The sequence below is a fragment of the Anomaloglossus baeobatrachus genome, chromosome 7 (assembly GCF_048569485.1).
Source record: "Anomaloglossus baeobatrachus isolate aAnoBae1 chromosome 7, aAnoBae1.hap1, whole genome shotgun sequence".
Classification (NCBI taxonomy): Eukaryota; Metazoa; Chordata; class Amphibia; order Anura; family Aromobatidae; genus Anomaloglossus; species Anomaloglossus baeobatrachus.
In genome coordinates, this window is record NC_134359.1 from 280,929,001 (window position 1) to 280,948,720 (window position 19,720).

Sequence of the window (19,720 nt, forward strand, 5' to 3'; positions counted from 1 at the left end):
GCCACCCTTTAAGAAATAAAAAAAAAAAAAAAAAAATTCAGAACTTTTTTAAAAAGGGAGAAAACAAATTTATATATATATATATATATATATATATATATATATATATATATATATATATATATATATATATATATATATATATATATATATATATATAATCTCTCTCTATATCTCAATTTATTTTTTTTCTGTTGAGGGAGCTGTGGGTTAGATATAATTTAATCACCCTCTGTTGCGTTTTTGGGTGGGGGGTGCTCTATAGATATAGATATATAGATATAGATTTTTTTTTTTTTTTTTTTTTTTTTTTTTTTATTATTACTGCCTTTGGAAAACAGATCTGTTAACCGATTTTTGCTATTTATCTTCAATTTTACACTTATCCAGTAAGTTTAAAAGCAAAACTGATACTTTACAAATGCAAGAAAAACGGATGGCTAATTAACTGATGCGTTTTCAATAGACTTCAGTGAATATTTTCCCTAATTTTTCAGCCCTTTCTCTTACATGATTGTTTTTGTTTACCAATACATACAGTCTGTATATTGTTTTGTTGTTTTTTTTTTGTTTTTCTAAGGCCGCTTTCACACTGCATTCCTCTGCTTGATCAGTGGTCCTGTCGTGGCTTCCGTCCGAACCCCCCCCCCCCCCCCCCCCAATCCCCCTGCAAAACAGGTTTTGGATGCATGTACTGACGGAGCCATTGACTATAATGGAGCAGATGCACCGTGTGCTGCATAGTGTACCATTTTTGGGGGAATATGCTTACTGGGGGCAGACACCCAGACGCAGTCTACTACGTGTGGGTGTCAGTCTCCAATAAGCATATACTCACGAAAATGGTGCACGATAGAGCACACGCTGACTCCATCTTCACCATTATAGTCTGTGGTCCCAACGGCGCATGCATCAGAGACGTGATTTGCGGGGGGTTTGGACAGAAGCCCCGATGGGACCACTAAATTGGGAGAGGTACGCAGTGTGAAAGATTCCTAACTGTTTTCATTGTTTTACTTCTGAAAATCAATACAACTTTTAATGAGGGGGGGGGGGGGACAAAACGGATCCAGTTGAAATCAGTTATTTTAAAAATAAAGTTGTATGCACAACTTTTTTTTTTTTTTTGCCAACAGATCGCAACTGGATCCGATCTAACGGATGATTCCTGGATACGTGAACTTGGCATAAGTGGTTAAAGGGTTATTCCCAATATTTAGTTTTGGATTTTTTTATTTTTTTTTTTGGTTGGAGGGTACTTCTTAAACATTTTGGTAAAGTAACCCTATTCATCACTTCCCTGAATGTAAGTCTGATGGAGCTGTGTTAGGGCAAGGGAAATGTTGGGGGGAGTGTTACCTTGCTGGAGAGTCGTGCGGCATAATGTGCAATTACCAACACTTCCAGAGTCCATGAATCTTTCCCTTTTTTAATTATATTTTTGAGGGGGGTGGGGGGGAGCTTCTTACATCTTGGGAAAGTGCCCATATTCTCTTCCCTGAATGTAAGTCTGATGGAGCTGTGTTGAGGGGAAGGGAAATGTTGGGGGAAGTGTTACCTTGCTGGAGAGTTGTGCGGCATCCTGTGCGATTACCATTACTTCCAGAGACCAAGAGGTTTTCTGATATACAGTATATCTCTATCTCCGCCTATTCCGGCATGCACAGTTGCGGAGCCGCAGTTCAAACGTTGCTTTGGCTTCCAGGTCCTCACTGCGCACACGCACACATCGAGCGCATAGTGCACATGCACTGAACACCTGTCCGGGGCTGCCGCTTCTGCTGTCAGCGCTTTACTGCAGTTGAATGCTTTGTGGTGCCGTAAAGTATTCAACTGCAGTAAAGCCATAACATCCTGCAGGACGCCATCACGGAGGGGTCTGTGTGCTGCAGCTGGAGTCACGGAGGACAGGTGAGACACTGCATAATATGGGACAGAAGGGAACCAGCAGAAGCACATTACTAAACAATGCGCTCATTACTGCGGGGTACATTACTGCAGGAGACATCAGCCCCCTCACCAGATCTGTATGCCTACAGCCCCCACCAAATCTGTATGCCCCCAGCCCCACTCACCACTGCTCCTGTCAGCACCACTAAGCATAGACAGATGTTCATTTCACCGCACTCCCGATGCAATAGCATCGGGCCTATTGCTAGTATATACTATATATCCTTTTTTTTTTTTTTTTTTTTTTTTGCACCTCTGACATTACAGAGAAGTCTGTAAGTATAATATGGCATCAGTGGGACCTAACTATACTTCTAATAGTAGGATGTCAGGACTCCTCTCCCCATTCTGGAGCGTAGGGTCTCATCAGACATTACAATTTGCTCCAGGTACCCATTTATTTATTTCGCCCTTGTCTCACTTGGGCACCCACTGCTCAAAAGACCCTCAACAAGACGATTGCCTAAAATCTGGCTTCAAAAAGGTCCAGACCATTGATCCACAGATGACCTGTAGTAGTAATCATCGCCCATTCTAATGAATGTGGTACATGGTGGCACCAGAGCCAGTCTGATGGGACAAACTCTTCCTATCCTCTTTTTGTGGGTCCCTTGCCCATAGTAACCGTAAATGGGGCACGTCACGTGCGGAACTGAAATATGTAAACCGATTGCTACTCAATGGAAGTGATGTACGTTGAGCTCTCATCTTCTGTTTTATAAGCAAAGATTAATTCCAGTAACCTTCATAAATTGCTCTAGTCTCGTAGTCTTGATTTGCTCTAATGCCGTCCACATGACTTTCATTACACTATGACTCACTGGAGTTAAATTGAATTTTCATGCCATCGGGCGTGTACTGTAATACATACATAATCTTGTCCTGGTGAAAATCCCAGATTACAATATTTTATGCTGTAATTGCCATCTATGGCTGTTAGACCATGCTGGGACTTAGTTTTTCAACATTTATAGAGCCACAAGATGGAGTCCACTGATCTAGACCTTTACACGTAACGTTGTACGGGTATGACCTGTCGTGGAAACCACTTTCCGGGGTGAGATACGAGGGATCTCCAGATCTGCCAATGTTGGTTCAATTATGCACTGTAGACAAGAACATACAGCCAGTATCTGTCTATCAGGCTTTTCTGGACTTGGACCCCAAAAGACAAGTATTTATTACAAGCACAGAAGAATGGGGATGGATTAGTACTTATCCAAAAGCATATAGGTTTCACAACAAAATGGCCATAAACCATAGACTCTTCTGAATTGGTCCAAACAAAGATAATGGTTCGCGAAGGCCAGCCAACAATGTAGCAACACAAAGTAATACAAAGTCAAATACGTTGTCGTAGCTTTTCAGCAGAACACTTACAAAACTAATGCAAACCACAAAATTATCAGAATATACATTGCTTAGACGATAATGGGAAAACAAAGTATTAAATATTAACCATAAAAGTCCACACAGGTTGGTTTGTTTTTGCGTGACAATACCCTAAGGTCACTTACTAATCAAACTTTGATATAAGGTGAAAAGTGTGTGTTGTTCCTTTGGATAACCTTAACCACCCACTATAGAGTCTACTGCAAAGCCAATAAGTCCAGAGGGATAACTTCACTATGGAGGATGTCGTGAAGATCGCCCACTCGCTGCACATGGGTCTTTGATACGACTATAAAGAAGGACTCTACTTCCCGCGCTCTTTTGCCTAGTTGCCTATCGGAAAAGGCTGACATAATGCTAAGCGTAACCAGTTCACACCTCGAAACCACACTTCTTGCTGCCACCACTTTGGATGGCCTTAACCACCCACTATAGGTTCTACTGCAAAGACCTAATGTCCAGAGTGATAACTTCACTATGGAGGATGTCGTGAACATCGCCCACTCGCTACACATATGACTTGGATACGACTGTAAAGGACTCCACTTTTTGCGTTCTTTTGTCCAATTGCCTATCAAAAAAGGCTGATGAGCTAAGCGTACCCCATGGCCAGTTCACACCTCCAAACCTCACTTCTTGCTGCCAACACTTGCCAGAGACTTCTGCTCTGCTTGACATTTTAGGAGACCCGCATACCCAGTTTTTCCAATCACGAGAGTGATACACTGCATATACAAGGTAAAGCAACCAGGATATGTTTTCCCACTTTGAGGTTGTGGGTACATTTAGAGAAGTAACAAACATGTACATACACTTTACAAAGAGATGAAAAGACATAAAAGGACAAGTACAAAAAATAATCTCACAGATTTGACGCGGTGAGATCTTCTGGCAGAAATTTGGACAGATCTACAATACTCATCCTTTTTCCTAGGTCTGACCGTTAGAGCATGAAAACCTCATCCCTGGAAGCTATCTCACACTTCTTGTCGGGTGAGAGGAGGATATCGAATTGTAGTAGGGTAAAAATAGGTCCAGGACATAATCCTAATTTGTCTTACCCGCCCACAGGAGCCAACGTATTTCTGACCATCCTAGACTCGCAGAGCATGATATTGGGGTTCGCTCACATATGCGACTTGCATAAGATGATTCTCTCACGCGAGAGAATTGGATGCTACATGCCAATTACACTTGGCCCAAACTATGCTGTGAGCGTGATCCGATTCTCCCATTCTAGATGGATCACTGTATACTGTGAGCCCTCGCGGGCAGGGTCCTCTCCTCCTATACCAGTCTGTTTTGTACTTGTAATGATTGCTGTACGTATACCCTCTTTCACTTGTAAAGCGCCATGGAATAAATGGCGCTATAATAATAAATAGTAATAATAATCACTGGTGTAGTACTTAATTTCTCCATTATATATCGGACTTCAGTTGGATATCATAAATGCAGTCCAATGCACCTGTAGACTTGAATGGGTGCGTGATGCCCAAATACAACCCCAATGTTTGTTTTTGTTTGTTTTTGTTTTTTTTTGTGTGGGGGGGGGGGGGGGGGGAGCTGGTTGGCCCTGACCCATAGTATAACATTGGAGTGAGTGCTATCCTATAAAATATCAGATGACACTCTGAATGAATCCGAATGTGTACAATTTGGGTTTATCTTGGACTTTTTTTAAGTCCAAAAATCCTGGCACTTGGAAACCTAGAAGTGATTATGTCCCCTGATCACAATTCTGTGGGTGATGTTATTAGACTATTAGGCCTAAGACACATGGCATGAAAATCGGAGCGAGTGGAATGCGATGAAACATCGCATTCCACTCGGACCAATATTAACCTATGTCCCAGCACCCATGAGCGATTATTTTCTCAGCCCTAATCGGACTGAGACAGTTTCTGTGACGTAGCAACGATCTCGCCAGCGATCTTATGTGTGACACCTACCAGCGATCAGGCCCCTTCTGTGAGATCGCTAGTCGTTGCCGAACCTTGGATTACGAGCATAATTGGTTCCGGGACTGTGCTCTTAAACCAAGTTAGGGTCCCGTCACACGTGGCGACGCACCAATGATCACACCAGCGATCCTACCTGTGGCAGGGATCGTTGGTGCGTCGTTACATGGTCGCTGGTGAGCTGTTAATCAGGCAGATCTCACCAGCGACTCGTGTAACGATGCTGCGCTTAGTAACCAGGGTAAATATTGGGTAACTAAGAAAAGCGTTTGCTTGGTTACCCGATATTTACCCTGGTTACCAGCGTACACCGCTTACAGTCTGCCAGCGCTGGCTCCCTGTACACGATACGTAGCTAGGGTACACATCGGGTTACTAAGCAAAGCGCTTTGCTTAGTTACCCGATATGTACCCTGGTCACCAGTGTACGCTGCTTAGTCGGTGCTCGTTGGTCTCCCGCCATCAAACATGCCGATGCATGTTGCACAGCAGGAGACCAACGACCAAAAAATGAACCAGAACAGTGTGTAACGATCAGCGATTTTACAGCAGGGGCCAGGTCGCTGCTTGGTGTCACACACGGCGAGATCGCTGATGAGGTCACTGGTACGTCACAAAACCTGTGACTCATCAGCAATCTCGCTATGTGAGAAGTACCCTTTACTCTTGTATCAAAGCAAATTTTCCCATAGGACATAATTGAAACTCAGACAATTTGTTACACAACACAAAAATATGTACTGTATTTTTAAACTTATTACAGTAATACAAAATGTACTGTATTCATATAAAATTATTACAGTATAGTAATACAAAATACTGTACAGTATTAAACATATAAAATAAAATGCACTTTAGCTTACAATGGAACTGTTGATGTGCGGGAGGTGTACTACAGAGAGGAAAAAAAAAATGTATAAATGACACCTTTTTATTCTAGTACAGTACAAACAAAAAAACGACTCCAGATCTATTCTCTTCAAAATAAGGGTAGAACTAAGCCCAATGTGGGGTAGGAATACTGGATAGGCAAAGACTACAGTACAAACAATGTGCTGTACTGGTTAGCAGGACAATACTGTATCCACAAATGCAAATTGATAGACATGCTATATAGTATATACTGTACAATGATATAGTGTATACAGTACATACGGTATGTACAGAAAATTACCTTCTGGTCCCGACCTTTCACCATGCTCTGAAGTGTGCACGGTGGGAATTTGCTCTTCTTGCAAATCATTGCTCTTAAACCAAGTTACAAATTTGTGAAAAGCTTTGCTTGTCTTGCAAAACACTCTCAAACCAAGTTACTCTTAATCCAAGGTTCCACTGAATTTGATTTTGATTTATCTAATCAATAACAGCAAGAGACTGTAAATTGTAATTGTACTAGAAACCTTATAATTTCTAAACACTGTGTAGTTGATAGGTTGACCAATAGGTCAAAACTGTTGCCAGCGATGACCAAATGCGGAGGGAGTCCCAGCCCCCCCCCCCCCTCAGCCCTAATGAGATATAGACAGACGCTGATATCTGCACATAAGGTAAGGAGTGTGCGCGCCGAAAAAGACTGCTAGTTTATTTTCACATACAGGGTTTATCAACCTAATAGGGGCGTAGCTATGTCGTGTACAGAGACACAAGTTTCATTTCCCAGCGAAGCATAAATGAGTTTCGATTCTTGGCAAAAGCATAACTTTCCATTTCTCAGTAAAAAAAAAAAAAAAAAACACAACTCTCATTGTCTTAGGGTATGTGCGCACGTTGCTTTTTTACCTGCTTTTTTGCTGCTTTTTCTTCTGCGCTGTTTAATGCCAAAATGGATGTGTTCTTCTATTCAAGCAAAGTCTATGGGAATTTGGGTTTCTTGTTCACACTATGTTGTTCAAAATGCTGCCTTTTTGTGGCAGAACTTTGGTCAAAAACTCAGCTTTGCAGTGCAAAACCCAAATGGCAAAAACAATTGACATGTTGCTTCTTTGAAAAGCTGAGTTTTTGACCAAAGTTCTGCCTCAAAAAGGCAGCATTTTGAACAACATAGTGTGAACAAGAAACCCAAATTCCCATAGACTTTGCTTGAATAGAAGAACACATCCATTTTGGCATTAAACAGCGCAGAAGAAAAAGCAGCAAAAAAGCAGGTAAAAAGCAGGTAAAAAGCAACGTGCGCACATACCCTCAGACTAGGCGCAGGTCTTATCTCTGTCCTTGGGTCTCAGCGTCTAGAGCCTTGAATCCGCTCTCAGCATCATAGCGCAGCTGGGCTTGTTTGTTCATCTTACAAAACAACATGAATGTACATCTATTCAATTTTAAGTTAACTCTTTCCTCACATAGTCTTCGTCTGCATCAAGGTGGTATTTGCAACCACAACTGCTTGCATGGGAGCTCTGGACACAGTTGCAATAATGTATACATTAAGAACCATAAGTGTGGTATATCCATTTGTGCTGTGGATGTGATTTCATGCATAAAATCATTCAGTGTTTCTTGCTCCATACTATGCACCTCATTGGAATCATCTCTGACTCTCGGAAGCCTTGGCTTGATGCTGGTCCACTTTATTAATAATACTAATAAAAGTTAAAACTATACACTACAGTTCAAAAGTTTAGGGTCACTTAGATCTTTTTTTTTTTTTTTTTCTCAATGAAGCTAACATTATACAAATACACTCTATACATTGTTAATGTGGTAAATAACTATTCTAGCTGCAAACGTCTGGTTTTGAATGCAATATCTACATAGGTCTATAGAGGCCAATTTTCAACAACCACCACTCCAGTGTTCTAATGGTACATTGCGTTTGCTAACTGTGTTTAGAAATCCCTTGAAAACCTTTATGAAAGTATGTTAGCACAGCTGAAAATTAGTTTTGCTGATTAGAGAAGCTATAAAACTGACCTTCCTTTGAGCTAGTTGAGAATCTGGAGCATTAAATTTGTTGATTCCATTAAACTCTCAAAATGGCCAGAAAAAGAGAGCTTTCATGTGAAACTCGACAGTCTATTCTTGTTCTTAGAAATGAAGGATATTCCATGCGAGAAATTGTAGGAAACTGAATATTTCCTACAACAGTGTGTACTACTCCCTTCAGAGGAGAGCACAAACAAGCTCTAACCAGAGAAGTGGGAGGCCGCGCTGCACAACTAGCAACAAGACAAGTACATTAGAGGCTCTAGTTTGAGAAATCGACGCCTCACAGGTCCTCAACTGGCAGCTTCATTAAATAGTACCTGCAAAACTCCAGTGTCAATGTCTACAGAGAAGAGGCGACTCCTGGATGCTGGCGTTCAGGGCAGAGTGGCAAAGAGAGAGCCATATCTGAGACTGGCTAAAAAAAAAAAAAAAAAAAAAAAAGGAAAAGATTAAAGAAGTTGTCCAGTTACCAAAACTGTTTTTTTTTTTTTTTCTGATAAATCTTGCTAATATGTGCCCCTCAACACATCTATTTATGTTTTTTTTCAGCAAAATTACCTTTTATTGTGCACCTGCAGCACATGCTCATTGCTGGCTCCAGCTCTGATGGGGTTAATCTCTCCTCTGACTTCCTGTGTTCAGTTCTTTGTGGCTCTAATTATTTCATGAAATTCAAAAAAAAAAAGGGCTTCTCTATATTTTTGGTTCCCAGCCGGGTACAAATAGACAGCTGGGGGTTGGGGGCAGCCCGTACCTGCCTGCTGTACCCGGCTAGTATACAAAAATATGGCGAAGCCCATGTCATATTTTTTTTTTTTTTTTTTTTTTTTTTTCCCTTCTTTTTGGGTAAAAAACTGCATACAGTCCTGGATGGAGGATGCTGAGCCTTGTAGTTCTGCAGCTTCTGTCTGCTCTCCTGCATACACTAGTGAATGGAGGATGCTGAGCCTTGTAGTCCTGCAGCTGCTGTCTGCTCTCCTGCATACACTATTGGATGTAGGATGCTGAGCCTTCTAGTTCTGCAGCTGCTGTCTGCTCTCCTGCATACACTAGTGAATGGAGGATGCTGAGCCTTGTAGTCCTGCAGCTGCTGTCTGCTCTCCTGCATACACTATTGGGTGTAGGATGCTGAGCCTTGTAGTTCTGCAGCTGCTGTCTGCTCTCCTGCATACACTAGTGAATGGAGGATGCTGAGCCTTGTAGTTCTGCAGCTGCTGTCTGCTCTCCTGCATACACTAGTGAATGGAGGATGCTGAGCCTTGTAGTTCTGCAGCTGCTGTCTGCTCTCCTGCATACACTAGTGAATGGAGGATGCTGAGCCTTGTAGTTCTGCAGCTGCTGTCTGCTCTCCTGCATACACTAGTGAATGGAGGATGCTGAGCCTTGTAGTTCTGCAGCTGCTGTCTGCTCTCCTGCATACACTAGTGAATGGAGGATGCTGAGCCTTGTAGTTCTGCAGCTGCTGTCTGCTCTCCTGCATACACTAGTGAATGGAGGATGCTGAGCCTTGTAGTTCTGCAGCTGCTGTCTGCTCTCCTGCATACACTAGTGAATGGAGGATGCTGAGCCTTGTAGTTCTGCAGCTGCTGTCTGCTCTCCTGCATACACTAGTGAATGGAGGATGCTGAGCCTTGTAGTTCTGCAGCTGCTGTCTGCTCTCCTGCATACACTAGTGAATGGAGGATGCTGAGCCTTGTAGTCCTGCAGCTGCTGTCTGCTCTCCTGCATACACTATTGGATGTAGGATGCTGAGCCTTCTAGTTCTGCAGCTGCTGTCTGCTCTCCTGCATACACTAGTGAATGGAGGATGCTGAGCCTTGTAGTCCTGCAGCTGCTGTCTGCTCTCCTGCATACACTATTGGGTGTAGGATGCTGAGCCTTGTAGTTCTGCAGCTGCTGTCTGCTCTCCTGCATACACTAGTGAATGGAGGATGCTGAGCCTTGTAGTTCTGCAGCTGCTGTCTGCTCTCCTGCATACACTAGTGAATGGAGGATGCTGAGCCTTGTAGTTCTGCAGCTGCTGTCTGCTCTCCTGCATACACTAGTGAATGGAGGATGCTGAGCCTTGTAGTTCTGCAGCTGCTGTCTGCTCTCCTGCATACACTAGTGAATGGAGGATGCTGAGCCTTGTAGTTCTGCAGCTGCTGTCTGCTCTCCTGCATACACTAGTGAATGGAGGATGCTGAGCCTTGTAGTTCTGCAGCTGCTGTCTGCTCTCCTGCATACACTAGTGAATGGAGGATGCTGAGCCTTGTAGTTCTGCAGCTGCTGTCTGCTCTCCTGCATACAATGAACATTTTGAATAAGGAAATGACATCAGACCTTCTTTTTTTTTTTTTTTTTTTCATCAACAATCTTTAATGGCATTGTGCACTGATTAAAAACGCAGTGAGCAAAAACGCAGCAAAAAACGTGACATGCAGCACCGCAGATGACAGAGCAGAGCAAGTTGGTGACATGCTCTGCTCTGACACAGTGTGCTGCATGTCACTGTATCCACTCTGTGACTTGTTGTGCAGGTGACCGGATGATACATGTCACTAACTTGCTCCACTCTGTGACTTCTGCTGCATTGTTCCAACTGTATACACTCTCACATGAACAAGTCTCAGAGTGGGGCAGTTATTGACATCTATCATCCGGTCACCTGCACAACAAGTCCCAGAGTGGAGACAGATAGTGACATGCAGCACACTATGTGTCAGAGCAGAGCATGTCACTGTCTCCACTCAGGGACTTGTTGTGCAGGTGACCGGATGCTACATGTTACTAACTGCCCCACTCTGTGATTTGTGCTGCATAGTACCAACTGTATACACTCTCACCTGCACAAGTCCCATAGTGGAGACAGTTAGTGACATGTAGCATCCGGTCACCTGCACAACAAGTGCCAGAGTGGAGACAGATAGTGACATGCAGCACACTATGTGTCAGAGCAGAGCATGTCACTGTCTTCACTCTGGGACTTGTTGTGCAGGTGACCGGATGCTACATGTCACTAAAGGCCACTTTACACACAGAGATAAATCTTTGGCAGATCTGTGGTTGCAGTGAAATCATGGACAGATTGTTCCATTTGTACACAGCCACAAACCTGGCACTGATTGTCCACAATTTCACTGCAACCACAGATCTGCCAAAGATTTATCTCTGTGTGTAAAATGGCCTTTACTGTCTCCACTCTGGGACTTGTTGTGCAGGTGACAGAGTGGAGCAGATTGGCCCCATGCAGCGTCCGGTCACCTGTGCTGCTGGTGGGAGTATATGATCACACTGCCGACAGCGCCCGCTCTCCTGACAGCTGAGCACAGCGGGCGGGTGGACAGTGTGATCACATACTTGCGTGACAGGGGGGATTTCAGTGGAGGAAACACCCCCCCCCCCCCTGTACTCCACACTGGAGCCCGTACCTCCCGCAGCTGACCGATGGTAAGCGGCGTGCTCTGCCTTCACCGCTCCACACTGATGTCCTCCGGCTCCTCCCCTCGATGCTGGGCTGTGACGTGCGGTAGTCACTGCCCACAGCCCAGTCAATCAGTGTGAGTGGCGCCGGCATCCTCTGACGTACCCGTCTAGTTTGAGAGCCCGGAAATGCCGGGACGTCAGAGGATGCTGGCGGCCACAGCTCCAGGGGGTCATGTGACAGGCACTGAGCGTGCAGGATAGCGCCGCTCAGTGCCAGAACTGGAAATACAAGCCAATGGAGAAGATGCATACAATGGTAAGTGACAATCATTGGGGGAAAAAAAAAATGGGTGAACCACCCCTTTAATATGGGCAAAAGAACAGACATTGGAGAGAGGAAGATTGGGGGGAAAAAAGTGTCATGGACAGACGAATCGAAGTTTGAGGTGTTTGGATCACACAGAAGAACATTTTGTGAGACTCATAACTACTGAAAATATGCTAGAAGAGTGCCTGACTCAATCTGTCAAGCATGGTGGAGGTAATGTGATGGTGTGGGGTTGCTTTGGTGCTGGTAAAGTGGGAGATTTGTACAAGGTAAAAGGGATTTTGAATAATAAGGATGGCTATCACTCCACTTTGCAACCCCATGCCATACCCTGTGGACAGCGCTTGATTGGAGCCAATTTCATCCTACAACAGGACAATGACCCAAAGCACACCTCCAAATTATACATTAAGTATTTGGGGAAGACGTCAGCAGCTGGTATTCTATCTGTAATGGAGTGGCAGCCCAGTCACCAGATCTCAACCCTATTGAGCTGTTGTGGGGGAAGCTTGACTGTATGGTACCAAAAAGTGCCCATCAAGCCAATCCAACTTGTGGGGGGGAGGGGGAAGCATGGGGCGAAATATCTCCAGATTACCTCCGCAAATTAACAGCTAGAATGCCAGAGGTCTGCAAAGCTGGAATTGCTGCAAAGGAGCATTCTGTGCCGAAAGCAAAGTGTGAGGAGAAAATCATTAGTTAAAGTAAAAATCACGATGTCTAACCTCGTCACTGTGTAGACTATATGTTCTATTCATTTTGCAACTCATTTGATAAAAGTGTGGGGGTTTTTTTTTTTTTGTTTGTTTGTCTTTTCCATGAAAAAAAAAAGTCTGGGTGACCACAAACTTTTGAACTGTAGTGTATTATAATTCTTTTTTTTTTTTTCTTACCTGATTTGCTTTGCTAACCTCCCCTGTTCCCGTGTGCTGGCACCCATCTACAATGGGTATTGTTGCCCTGGCTGTAAACAAAATGATGTGTGCAACAAGCAGCATGGAGAAAATCTTGTATATGCCACCATTTGTCTACGTTGGGTTGTATCTGCAGGTAATTGGCTGTAATTTTTATTTTTTGTCTCCCACTTTTCTATAGCGCAGCTTTTTATTCTTCTGCCATATGGCTCATTTTTCTCCCCTCAGTGCTGATGTGCTGTCATGATGAATAATTACGCTCCGCGCTCTGTAGTGTCCGCCTCCCCCTTTTTTTTTAAATTAAATGTTCCAGCAAGTGTGCAGTATGGCCGCAGTTAACGGCCCATATCGATGACTGCCTGCAAACAAAAGCATCATTCATGGAGGCACAGGTACCGGCGCTCACCATTACGTAACTTTGCCTCATCCCTTCTGAGATCATCTGCTGAATTAGGCTACTTTCACACATCAGTTTTTTCCCATCAGGTACAATCCGGAAAAAAACTGGTAAACCGGATCCGGTATCGCATCCGTTTTATCCCCATAGACTTGCATTGTAACCGGATTGTACCTGATGGCTTTGCGGTGCATCCGTTTTTTTCCGGATGTGGCAAAATAAATAAATGCGGCGGCCGGATAGAACGTTCCCTGCAACGTTTTTTGCTCCGGCAAAAAAACCCGCATCGCGCCACATCCGGCCACTGCGGCGCATTTTCAATGCATGCCTATGGATGCCGGATGCGGCGCGATGCGGAAAAAAACGCATCCGGCCGCCGCATGCGGTTTTTTCCACTGCGCATGCTCAGTAGCGTGCCGCAACCGGGAAAAAACGGACCGGCCGCATGTAAAAACGTATGCAAAGGATGCGGTGTTTTCACCGCATCCGTTGCATAGGTTTCACAGCCGGATTGAGCCGCACGGCTCAAACCGGATGTGTGAAAGTAGCCTTAAGGTAGGTGTGTGTGTGTGTGTGTGTGTGTGTGTGTGTGTGTGTGTGTGTGTGTGTGTGTGTGTTATATAATTTATGGACAATATTGGAGCAGGTTTATCAACATGGTTTAAAAAGAACAGTTGTTGTCCATGTTAACCAATTGCAGCACAGCTTTCATTTTACCAAAGCTGTTTGAAAAATGAATGCAGAGCTCTGATAGGTTGCGCCTAGCAATTAAGGCCTGTTACTGATAAATGAGGCCTGTGCTGTAGTGTGTGTGTATGTATGTGTGTGTGTATGTATGTGTGTGTGTATGTATGTGTGTGTGTATGTATGTATGTGTGTGTGTATGTATGTGTGTGTATGTATGTGTGTGTATGTATGTGTGTGTATGTATGTATGTGTGTATGTATGTGTGTGTGTGTGTATGTATGTGTGTGTGTGTGTGTGTGTGTGTGTGTGTGTGTATGTATGTATTAATATACATACATACATACATACATACAGTCAATAGTAACATTTAAGGGTTTGTTCTTGCCGAATCATTTTCCTCCATTTATTTTAGAAGGTTCCCTTAAAAACAAGACAACAAACGAAGAAAGAAAAACAAAAAAATGTGTGTGTGTGTGTGTGTGTGTGTGTGTGTGTGTGTGTGTGTGTGGATATATATATATATATATATATATATATATATATATATATATATATATATATATATATATATATATATATATATATATATATATATATATATATATATATATATATATATATATATATATATATATATATATATATATATATATATATATATATATCTATCTCTATCTATATATATATATATATATATATTATATATATATATATATATATATATATATATATATATATATATATATATATATATATATATATATAATCTATCCGTAATATCGGACATCTGACTGAGGTCTTGGACAGTAGTAACTGTTTCTAAAGAGTATTGAGCTTTTCTGGATGAATAGCAGTATGACTCAGCCATTCAATATACAATGTACAGTATATATCTTTATTTTACTCACTTATATGGCGCCATTACTTTTGCACAGCGCTTTACAGACATCCTCACTATCCTTGTTGGGCTTCACTATCAGTATGTCTTTTTGGAGAACCTGGAGGAAACTCATGCAAACAAACTCCTTGGTGGGATTTTAACCCAGGGCCTCAGTGTTGCAAACCAGCAGTGCTAACCACTGAGCCACCCAGGGCCTCAATGTTGCAAACCAGCAGTGCTAACCACTGATCCACCATGATTCCGATAATTTTAAGGGTGCTATCACATTATGTAGAGACTTCAAGAAATTTTCTTTGATTATCACAATTTTGTAGGACTACACAACCTGAAATAACTGATGACACAGAACAATACATGCGGCTGACCATTGTGATGCAGAAAATGTTGGATTATTGTCTTTTTTGAGTTGACCTGAATGTTGACTTCTGTGCAAAAAAAAAAAATAAATCTAGAAATAACAGTCATTGTGTGGGTTTTGCATGACTGTGCGGCCCGCTGTATGTAATATGGTCAGACCCCTGATGCCTTCAACCTTCCCTCCCCGGCTTACCTCCCCTCAAACAAAAAACGCAAATGTTTGAACTGTTTACAAAGAAATTGTCTAATGTTTCTACTTTGTTCCACTAAACTAATGTAATATATAAATGTTCTAATATGTAATAATAAAAATATTGTAACCAGACCCCTGATGCGGTGTGCTGGCCGGGTGCGCAGATGCGTGTGGTGCCCTGAGCCGCCGGCAGCTATTCTAGAGAAGATCGAAGAGTGTTTAATCTCATTACAGGACGTTATTGAATGGTGCAGTGATTCTGTAATGGATCTGTGTTGTGGATGTGAGCCCCCTCCTCCTGTCACGGCTGGGTAGGATGCTGCAATGCATCGCTCTATTTATATACTGGACAAAAAAAAGACTTAAAAGAGGATGAGTGCCGCTGATGATGCACACATCTGCTGACGCAAGTCTGGCCGATATTTTGCGCTTGTCCTATTAAGTCGTGCATGTGTTCCGCCAATGCTGTCAACCTGATATTTTACTTTTTTCTTGACGGCTAATTAGATATTTTTTATGGACACATTGGAAAACCATAATGATTTTGACTAGGTGATCCATGTCTACAGCTTATATGAAGCTGCATAAACTGTAAAATGATGATTGGTCATAATTTAAGTTTTTCCAGCTTTAAAAAAAAAAAAAAGAAAAGAAAAAATGGGCGCCTTTTTTAAATTTCTTTTTGGACAAGTGAAAAAGTGCCCTATTTTTACAGACTGCCTTGGAATTTCTGGGCAGCCGGCAAACCCAAGTGACGCTCCCCTCGCAATGCAAAACCTGATGACGTCAGAGACCCCTTCTAAGGTTATGCGCACACAGAGAGCGGAAAATGGGCTGTTTGCTGCATTTGAGGAGGCGCCACTCCTGCTGGTCAGCGGTGTGGAATATCTTGGTGATATCTGTCGTATTGGAAAATGTTTTTGTTTTTTTGTGATTGGAAAAATGTGTTTTTATTGCTCTATTCCGAATATCATTCATGGCCCTGAGGTTGCGCCGTTAAGTTATTCCGGATTCTTGTATGACTCCGCCATCCTTTTTTCGTACAGTTCTATTCGATGATATCCCGAAGCCAAAAACACAAGGCTTTGTGGCATACGTCATCCTGCAGAAATGTATTGAAAGGATGTAAACTGCTGTGACTAATGGTATAAAATAATAACCGGCAGCGAGTAGCCCGCACTTGCTGATATTTTTCTTACCTCAGCCCCGTCCAGTAATAATTGGATGTTGAGCTGGCAACAGAAAGGTGCGTCATTCCAATAATGTCCAAAAGCAACCACTTTAGAAAAATGGAGTCTGAAGTGCTGTGCACAAAGGCCACCGGGGAGCTGCACAACCTCCATGTGCTGCTGTAAAGGCTCAGTCTTGCGTACAGAAATATTCTACAAGCTGTTCGTGAATAAACCATCTGATGCAACAATTTTTATTTTTTCCTTTTGAATGTTCATGGAGAACAAACAATCTGAGTGATGCAAAGGTGCAGTAACCTTATGTGGAGGCAAATTGTGTGATCCGGTTGTGTGTATACCTGAACCACACAAGCATTTGTCATAGCTGGTTCCTAATCATTGGCTCATGTTGACATTGCTTGCTTGTTGGCTGATCTCTGCAAATGCTTGATTACATGGCCTAAAAATGCATGCTGTCAGTTTATGGCTTATATGTCCTTATCTTGGGCCCCTTCCTGGTATATATGCTGTTATTTTGGGCCCCTTCCTGGTATATATGCTGTTATCTTGAGCCACGTCTGTGTGTGTCTAGCTCTATCTTGCCTGCTATGTTGATGCATTAGGTTAAGGTACCGTCACACTAAGCAACTTACCAGCGATCCCAACAACGATAGGGATCGCTGGTAAGTTGCTAGGAGGTTGCTGGTGAGATGTCACACTGCGACGCTCCAGCGATCCCACCAGCAACCTGACCTGGCAGGGATCGCAGGAGTGTCGCTACACAAGTTGCTGGTGAGCTCACCAGCAACCAGTGACAAGCCCCCAGCGCCGCGTGGAAGATGCTGCGCTTGGTAACTAAGGTAAATATCGGGTAACCAACCCGATATTTACCTTGGTTACCACCGCACGGAGCTACACGTGCAGAGAGTAGGGAGCAGCGCACACTGAGCGCTGGCTCCCTGCTCTCCTAGTTACAGCACACATCGGGTTAATTAACCTGATGTGTGCTGCAGCTAAATGTGCACAGATCAGGGAGCAGCGCACACCGCTTAGCGCTGGCTCCCTGCTCTCCTAGTTACAGCACACATCAGGTTAATTAACCCGATGTGTGCTGCAGCTACATGTGCACAGAGCAGGAGCCGGCACTGACAGTGAGAGCGGCGGAGGCTGGTAACAAAGGTAAATATCGGGTAACCAAGGACAGGGCTTCTTGGTTACCCGATGTTTACATTGGTTACCAGCCTCCGCAGAAGCCGGCTCCTGCTGCCTGCACATTTAGTTGTTGCTGTCTCACTGTCACACACAGCGATCTGTGCTTCACAGCAGGACAGCAACAACTAAAAAATGGCCCAGGACATTCAGCAACAACCAACGACCTCACAGCAGGGGCCGGGTTGTTGCTGGATGTCACACACAGCAACATCGCTAGCAACGTCACAAAAGTTGTTCGTTAGCAGCGATGTTGCTAGCGATGTTGCTTAGTGTGACGGGGCCTTTACTGTCGTGCACCCCCAGTCATGGGCATACTGAGGTCAGCTGACTATCTCTGGCCGGCATTGTGTATTGCAGTGCAGGGACCCAACTGGTCTCTGCACAGCAATGCATCTCCGCAGAATGTGCTCCTCAGATGGACATCCAGGTGAAGTGGTCAGCGGGCCTGACGCAAGCTCTGCAACCATGATTGTTACGCCCCTGCTTATACTTTACTCTCCAATCCCCTCCACATGGCAATTACAGCGGTGCCCACGGTATACAGAGTGGTGCCTGGACCACCGCGATGCCTGATGTGAGTGGCTGCAAGAATAATTTTTTTTTTTTTTTTTTTTTTCTTTACCATGTAGCCGCTACTCCAGTAAGCCAGCTAAACACTATTTGCTGGTAAATGATTGTGGATGTGACCAGTTCCTCCATAATCTGTTTTTTACCACTTGCATATAGTGTCCTTTTAGTTACGGTCTTTAAAGCTTCACTACAAGGCTGTGTACAGCCACCTGGTGTCAGATTATCTGGGTCAGCTCTGATGGTATCTCCGCTTGTGCAGATCTGCTGGGTTCTGCTGCTCCCTCTATTTAAACTATGTATATTGTTCTATCAATTTAAACTAATGGATTGTGGGTGTAAAGGCAAGGATCGGGAAATTTGAGCAGTTGCAGGGAGTACTGAGCTTGACTTTCTCCAGCAGGCTTATATTAAAAAAAAAAAAAATGCTGGTCGAGCATGCATAATGATGCTTTATTCAGATATGGGGATAATCAGAAGGTAAATCGCATTATGATGCTACCTTACTAAAAGTGTCGGCTGCTGGGAGAAAATTTTAACTTTTTCCTCCCAGGAGCTGCTGGTTTCAAGTTAAAGGTGACTACAGTCCGCTCATTCACTATACTGTGAGCAGCGGCTGTAAGCACACCCTGGCACTGTGATTGACAGCTTGTGGGTGGCATATTAGTACAGAGCAAGTTGCAGAAGTGCTTACACCTTCCACACAGTATAGTGAGCAGTGACCGTATCTGCTCCGTGCTTGCCCTCATGACTGAAAGCTGGCGGCTCCGGAGAGGAAATTTATTTAACTTTCTCCCAGGCAGCATTGTAACGCTATTACCTACAGATTGACACCCACCCCATATGTGCAGATATTATTTTCCGAAGTGACCGCTTTTTCTCTTTAAGGGTCTAATCTTTAAAACGTGGTATTGTCATGGAGTCTACCATTGAGCCCCAAAGGTGTTACTTATCTTGTATTTTACAGTCGGTGACAATTCCCAATCCTGTTGATTGACATTGGAAACTGTAAACAAGCTGGTTGCCTCTAACTATTGAGATCTATTATGTGGTGAGAGGGTAAAGGCCCAGACTGGATGATGTTTCTGGTTTACCAAGTGCTCATCGAATAGTTATAAGGCACTGTGCTCATATACTGGCCAATCGGGAACATTAGCAGTATATTGACCCCCATTACAATTAAGGCTGACCATACTTGTTGGGTATCTGTCGATCCAACACTCATTCAGTTTATAACTCTTGAAACCATCAAACGCACCCACATTTTGCTGAGAAAGTGGAGCACAAACCACTCAACGGTTGAGCCTGAGCACCTCCGCTCAAAGATTGGGGCTCTACGGAGTCCAGTTCCAGTGCATCAATCTC

The 19,720-nt window shown here is 43.4% G+C and overlaps 1 protein-coding gene across 3 annotated transcripts in view; it reads left to right on the top strand.

The window, feature by feature from the left end:
- Window positions 1-19,720, top strand: part of TBC1D24 (TBC1 domain family member 24) — a 40,448-nt gene that overhangs the window by 1,213 nt on the left and 19,515 nt on the right. The gene's annotated exons all lie outside the window — the stretch shown is intronic.